This window comes from Urocampus carinirostris, unplaced genomic scaffold (assembly GCF_059441175.1).
Source record: "Urocampus carinirostris isolate Australia breed hairy pipefish unplaced genomic scaffold, RoL_Ucar_1.0 HiC_scaffold_214, whole genome shotgun sequence".
Taxonomy (NCBI): Eukaryota; Metazoa; Chordata; class Actinopteri; order Syngnathiformes; family Syngnathidae; genus Urocampus; species Urocampus carinirostris.
The window spans coordinates 10,001-17,500 of record NW_028283312.1 but is presented as its reverse complement, the minus strand read 5'-3'; the positions used below and the strand labels follow the sequence as shown (position 1 = coordinate 17,500).

The 7,500-nt window shown below is 58.6% G+C and overlaps 1 non-coding gene across 1 annotated transcript; it reads left to right on the top strand.

The window, feature by feature from the left end:
- Positions 1 to 4,884: 4,884 nt before the first annotated feature.
- On the top strand, positions 4,885 to 6,871 carry LOC148344883 (18S ribosomal RNA). The gene has a single exon (XR_015849031.1). It is a non-coding gene; the product is annotated as an 18S ribosomal RNA (ribosomal RNA).
- The last annotated feature ends 629 nt before the right edge of the window (positions 6,872 to 7,500 follow it).

The window sequence follows — 7,500 nt, the reverse complement described above, 5'->3', positions numbered from 1 at the left end:
AGCCGGTCCCCAAACACCAGCCGGGGACCGGCCCACAGGAGGCGGCAGCCGGTCCCCAAACACCAGCCGGGGACCGGCCCACAGGAGGCGGCAGCCGGTCCCCAAACACCAGCCGGGGACCGGCCCACAGGAGGCGGCAGCCGGTCCCCAAACACCAGCCGGGGACCGGCCCACAGGAGGCGGCAGCCGGTCCCCAAACACCAGCCGGGGACCGGCCCACAGGAGGCGGCAGCCGGTCCCCAAACACCAGCCGGGGACCGGCCCACAAGAGGCGGCAGCCGGTCCCCAAACACCAGCCGGGGACCGGCCCACAGGAGGCGGCAGCCAGTCCCCAAACACTGGCCGGGGAGTGGCACAAATTCTAAGTCCCACGAGCCCCTGGTGACCCGACAATCGGACTTAGTGCAATTTTCCAAGTGCTGCAAGCCAATGTTGGCCCGACAAGTCCCCAAACGGCAGCCCGGTTTTGAGCCACTAGTGTCGGCCTATAAGTCCCCAAACACCGGCCCGGTTTTACGACCACTAGTCCCCCAACACTAGCCCGGGATTCAGCCACTAGTGGCGGGCACAATTCCCCAAACACCGGCCCGGATTTCAGCCACTAGTGGCGGGCACAAGTCCCCCAACACTAGCCCAGTTCTCAGCCACTAGTGGCGGGCACAATTCCCCAAACACCGGTCCGATAATACGCGCGCATATCCCCAAACACCGGCCCGATAATACGCGCACAATTCCCCAAACACCGGCGCGGATTTCAGCCACTATTGGCGGGCACAAGTCCCCCAACACTAGCCCGGGATTCAGCCACTAGTGGCGGGCACGATTCCCCAAACACCGGTCCGATAATACGCGCGCATATCCCCAAACACCGGCCCGATAATACGCGCACAATTCCCCAAACACCGGCGCGGATTTCAGCCACTAGTGGCGGGCACAAGTCCCCCAACACTAGCCAAGTTCTCAGCCACTAGTGGCGGGCACAATTCCCCAAACACCGGCCCGATAATACGCGCACAATTCCCCAAACACCGGCGCGGATTTCAGCCACTATTGGCGGGCACAAGTCCCCCAACACTAGCCCGGGATTCAGCCACTAGTGGCGGGCACGATTCCCCAAACACCGGTCCGATAATACGCGCGCATATCCCCAAACACCGGCCCGATAATACGCGCACAATTCCCCAAACACCGGCGCGGATTTCAGCCACTAGTGGCGGGCACAAGTCCCCCAACACTAGCCAAGTTCTCAGCCACTAGTGGCGGGCACAATTCCCCAAACACCGGTCCGATAATACGCGCGCATATCCCCAAACACCGGCCCGATAATACGCGCACAATTCCCCAAACACCGGCGCGGATTTCAGCCACTAGTGGCGGGCACAAGTCCCCCAACACTAGCCCGGGATTCAGCCACTAGTGGCGGGCACAATTCCCCAAACACCGGTCCGATAATACGCGCGCATATCCCCAAACACCGGCCCGATAATACGCGCACAATTCCCCAAACACCGGCGCGGATTTCAGCCACTATTGGCGGGCACAAGTCCCCCAACACTAGCCCGGGATTCAGCCACTAGTGGCGGGCACGATTCCCCAAACACCGGTCCGATAATACGCGCGCATATCCCCAAACACCGGCCCGATAATACGCGCACAATTCCCCAAACACCGGCCCGGATTTCAGCCACTAGTGGCGGGCACAAGTCCCCCAACACTAGCCAAGTTCTCAGCCACTAGTGGCGGGCACGATTCCCCAAACACCGGTCCGATAATACGCGCGCATATCCCCAAACACCGGCCCGATAATACGCGCACAATTCCCCAAACACCGGCCCGGATTTCAGCCACTAGTGGCGGGCACAAGTCCCCAAACACTAGCCAAGTTCTCAGCCACTAGTGGCGGGCACAATTCCCCAAACACCGGTCCGATAATACGCGCGCATATCCCCAAACACCGGCCCGATAATACGCGCACAATTCCCCAAACACCGGCCCGATAATACGCGCGCAATTCCCCAAACACCGGCCCGATAATACGCGCGCAATTCCCCAAACACCGGCCCGATAATACGCGCACATTTCCCCAAACACCGGCGCGGATTTCAGCCACTATTGGCGGGCACAAGTCCCCCAACACTAGCCCGGGATTCAGCCACTATTGGCGGGCACAAGTCCCCCAACACTAGCCCGGGATTCAGCCACTAGTGGCGGGCACGATTCCCCAAACACCGGCCCGGCGCTGAGTTTATGGCCTCCGAAAGGCCCATACATTCAGACGGGTCCATGTATTTTCAGTTTTCCGTAGCAGGTGTGATTGTTTGTTTAATTAGGTAGTTTGTGTTGGTGACGGTGTTCCTAACTGTGGTGGCTTGTTTGTAGAATGTGGGGCCCTGCGTTTGTGTTATGTTGATTTCTGGTAATTTACTTTTTACTAAGTAGTCTTTCAGGTTTTTGTTTCTTTTAAAGGCTGAGATGATTTTGTAATCTTGGATTATGCTTGTGTTCTGTAGTGTCTGATTTATATTTTGTCCATTCATTCAGACGGGTCCATGTATTTTCAGCGACAGCCGCAGTACCGCCAAAATCCATGCAGCGGCGCTGGATTTATGGCCTCCGAAAGGCCCATTCATTCAGACGGGTCCATGTATTTTCAGCGACAGCCGCAGTACCGCCAAAATCCATGCAGAGGCGCTGAGTTTATGGCCTCCGAAAGGCCCATTCATTCAGACGGGTCCATGTATTTTCAGCGACAGCAGCAGTACCGCCAAAATCCATGCAGCGGCGCTGTATTTATGGCCTCCGAAAGGCCCATTCATTACCAACGGGGCTGCAGTAGCATCCCGCGGCCACGCAGGGGCAGATATTGTGAGGGAATTACATGGTAGTGGACGGAGCGCCCATGCATTTCCAATGGGAGTGCAGTACCTCAAAAATCCGCTCCAAGCCACCGAACTTGAGGGCCCGACGTTCCCTCAACACTAGCCCAGTGCAATCGACATTTCGTTCTGTGTACATTGTTACACAGAATGACAATACAAGGGAATTATTATTATTATTATTATTATTATGTATTCAGCCACTAGTGGCGGGCACAATACCCCAAACACTGGCCCGGCGCTGGCTGAGTTTATGGCCTCCGAAAGGCCCATACATTCAGACGGGTCCATGTATTTTCAGTTTTCCGTAGCAGGTGTGATTGTTTGTTTAATTAGGTAGTTTGTGTTGGTGACGGTGTTCCTAACTGTGGTGGCTTGTTTGTAGAATGTGGGGCCCTGCGTTTGTGTTATGTTGATTTCTGGTAATTTACTTTTTACTAAGTAGTCTTTCAGGTTTTTGTTTCTTTTAAAGGCTGAGATGATTTTGTAATCTTGGATTATGCTTGTGTTCTGTAGTGTCTGATTTATATTTTGTCCATTCATTCAGACGGGTCCATGTATTTTCAGCGACAGCCGCAGTACCGCCAAAATCCATGCAGCGGCGCTGAGTTTATGGCCTCCGAAAGGCCCATTCATTCAGACGGGTCCATGTATTTTCAGCGACAGCCGCAGTACCGCCAAAATCCATGCAGCGGCGCTGGGTTTATGGAATCCGAAAGGCCCATTCATTCAGACGGGTCCATGTATTTTCAACGACAGCCGCAGTACCGCCAAAATCCATGCAGCGGCGCTGTATTTATGGCCTCCGAAAGGCCCATTCATTCCCAACGGGGCAGCAGTAGCATCGCGCGGCCACGCGGGGGCAGATATTGTGAGGGAATTACATTGTAGTGGACGGAGCGCCCATGTATTCCTATGGGCAATGCATTTCCAATGGGAGTGCAGTACCTCAAAAATCCGCTAGAGGGCCCCGAACTTGAGGGCCCGGCGTTCCCTCAAGTGCCGATTTTATACCCCCTTCTCCAGCCGACAGCCAGAATTATATTAGGGACTCGCAATTTTGAGAGGTGAGCACCAGGGCTAATCAGCGGCCACCCGTGACCATTGAGTCCGACAGAGCAGAGGCTAGGGGCGGCCTCGCATCTCGCAATTACCGAGGGAAGATGCCGGTTCTCGAAAAATTTCTAAGTTTTTCAAATTTTAAAGTATTGAAGTATTTAGGGCGCTTCCCGCGGCCCTGGCTTTTGCATGTACCCCTCTAAGCTCCGGTTCTCGAAAAATGTCTAAGTTTTTCAAACTTTAAAGTATTGAAGCCGGACTTCCGCGGAGGCTGACAGGGGGCCTCCATCGAAGCACCCTTCACCCCCGGGTGAGCCGGCGTCGGCCCACGGGCCTGCCGGTTCCCCAACTGAGCGATTGGCACACGAGACCCGCCTCGGAGGGCCCACGTCGGCCGGCGCAAGCCGGTGTTCGGGCGTGCGGCTCCTCCGGCTTTGCGGGTCAAGCTCCAGCGCCGAGGATACTAGGCAAACGTTGGGCCCCCCCGAGCCGAGTGGATACCCGCCTCAGAAAGAGCTGGGGCGGTACGTACGGACGGCCTCACTAAGAGGGAACGGAAGCTACTAAAGCACACGTATAACTGTCCGATGTGCGAACGAAAGTGAGGCCGGACGAATCCGATACGAGTTACGAGTGAGGCGGGATCCACGGCTGGCACTCGCGGGGCCCTCTTGCGAAACCATGCCTCGGCGTGAACCTTTTGGCGGCAGAACCAAGACGAACCGAGGTCGAGCTTCCGTCTCGAGCCACACCCAGACGTCCGACCGTCGCGGAGCCCGACGCCACGCGTGCTAGGGCTCCGCGCGAAACATCGTTTCACGACACCCGCTCGTCAGCCCGTCCGAACGTATACGAGTGTCGCGCGGCCCCCCGGGCCCGGCTGTAGCCACAGCCTCGTCCCGGACCAGGGCCGCACCGCCACCAGCAGCGCCCCCCCGGCGGCAGACGCACTCTGGTTGATCCTGCCAGTAGCATATGCTTGTTTTCAAGATTAAGCCATGCATGTCTAAGTACGAATGGCCAGTACAGTGAAACTGCGAACGGCTCATTAAATCAGTTATGGTTCCTTTGATCGCTCCACCGTTACTTGGATAACTGTGGCAAATCCAGAGCTAATACATGCAAACGAGCGCCGACTCGCGGGCGGGGCTCCGGCCTCGCCCCGGGGACGCGTGCATTTATCAGACACAAAAACCCACGCGGTGTCCGGCGGGCGGGGGCTCAGCCGTCGCGCGCGTCCCCCGCGTCCGGCCTCCGCCTCTCCGGGCGGGGGCGTAAGCGGCGCGGGCGGCTCCGCGCGCGCCGGTCCTCGTTCCGCCGGCCCGGCCCCCCCTTTGTGTTGACTCAGGATAACCTCGTGCCGATCGCTCGCCCACCCGAGGCGGCGACGACTCATTCGAATGTCTGCCCTATCAACTTTCGATGGTAGACTCTGCGCCTACCATGGTGACCACGGGTAACGGGGAATCAGGGTTCGATTCCGGAGAGGGAGCATGAGAAACGGCTACCACATCCAAGGAAGGCAGCAGGCGCGCAAATTACCCACTCCCGACACGGGGAGGTAGTGACGAAAAATAACAATACGGGACTCGTTCGAGTCTCCGTAATTGGAATGAGCCGAACACAAACCCATCGGCCAGCATCCATTGGAGGGCAAGTCTGGTGCCAGCAGCCGCGGTAATTCCAGCTCCAATAGCGTATTTTAAAGTTGCTGCAGTTAAAAAGCTCCTAGTTGGACCCCGGGACGCGAGCTGACGGTCCGCCGCGAGGCGTGCATCCGTCTGTCCCAGCCCCTGCCTCTCGGCAAAAGCCCCCGTGATGCCCTTCGCTGGGTGTCACTCGCGGGGCCCGAAGCGTTTACTTTGAGGAAATTAGAGTGTTCAAAGCAGGCCACACGGCCGCCCCTGCATATCGCAGCTGGGAATAATGGAATAGGACTCCGGTTCTATTTTGTGGGTTGTCATGAACTGGGGCCATGATTAAGAGGGACGGCCGGGGGCATTCGTACTGCGCCGCTAGAGGTGAAATTCTTGGACCGGCGCAAGACGGACGAGAGCGAAAGCATTTGCCAAGAATGTTTTCATTAATCAAGAACGAAAGTCGGAGGTTCGAAGACGATCAGATACCGTCCTAGTTCCGACCATAAACGATGCCGACTCGCGATCCGGCGGCGTTATTCCCATGACCCGCCGAGCAGCACCCGGGAAACCGACCAAGTGTCTGGGTTCCGGGGGGAGTATTGTTGCAAAGCTGAAACTTAAAGGAATTGACGGAAGGGCACCACCAGGAGTGGAGCATGCGGCTTAATTTGACTCAACACGGGAAACCTCACCCGGCCCGGACACGGAAAGGATTGACAGATTGAAGGCTCTTTCTCGATACCGTGGGTGGTGGTGCATGGCCGTTCGTAGTTGGTGGAGCGATTTGTCTGGTTAATTCCGATAACGAACGAGACTCAAACATACTAAATAGTACCGCGGCCCCCCGCGCGGTCGGCGGCAGAAAACTTCTTAGAGGGACAAGTGGCTCTCAGCCACACGAGAATGAGCAATAACAGGTCTGTGATGCCCTTAGATGTCCGGGGCTGCACGCGCGCCACACTGAGCGTATAAGCGCGTCGTCTATCCCCGCGCCGGCAGGCGCGGGTAATCCTATGAACCCCGCTCGTGACAGGGCCTGGGGATTGCAATTATTTCCCACCAACGAGGAATTCCCAGTAAGCGCGGGTCATTAGCCTGCGTTGATTAAGTCCCTGCCCTTTGTACACACCGCCCGTCGCTACTACCGATCGGATGGCTTAGTGAGGTCCTCGGATAGTCCCCGCCGGGGCCGGCCCCGGCTCCGGCGGTGTGCCAGAAGACGGTCGAACTTGACTATCTAGAGGAAGTAAAAGTCGTAACAAGGTTTCTGTAGGTGAACCTGCAGAAGGATCATTAACGTACGAGCGGCAGCAGATCCGCCTCGGTACACCCCCGACGAGCCAGACGCCGAGGGCGGCGGGTCGTCGCAGGCGGAGGAAGAGGGTAGACCGGGACGGGACGGGACGGGGGGCGCGGCGCGGGTCACTCCCGGGCCGCGCGTCGGAGCGAGTTCGGCGGGCGCCACGCGGCGCGGCGCGACGCGAGAAAAGGCGGCGGGCGATGTCGCGCTACCTCCGTGCGAGCGGGGTAGCGCGCTCGTCCGACGACCCCAGTAGCGCGGCGCGGCGCGACGACAGGCGACCGCCAGCGACGGGCGAAAGGCGGCGGCCGTGCGCGGGACCCCCGTAACCGGGGAATCCCCCTATGCCGACGACCCTAGCTCGGCGCGGTTCTCGCGCTTCCGGCGCGCGCTTCCGGGGCGGCACTCGCCTCGACGACCTCCCGTCCTTTAAAGGTAACGGTTCGGGCCGGCGCCCCGGCGTCCGTCCGCCCGTCGGTGTCGCGTGTCCGTGCGGCGCGGGGCTGCTCTCGGCGAGGGTCGCCGAGCAAGCGGATCCCCGCACGGATCACAACGGCCGTATGGCGGCGGCGTCGGGACGCCCGCCCGAGACGAAGGTTCAGGGCGACGAAACGGTGCTCCCACC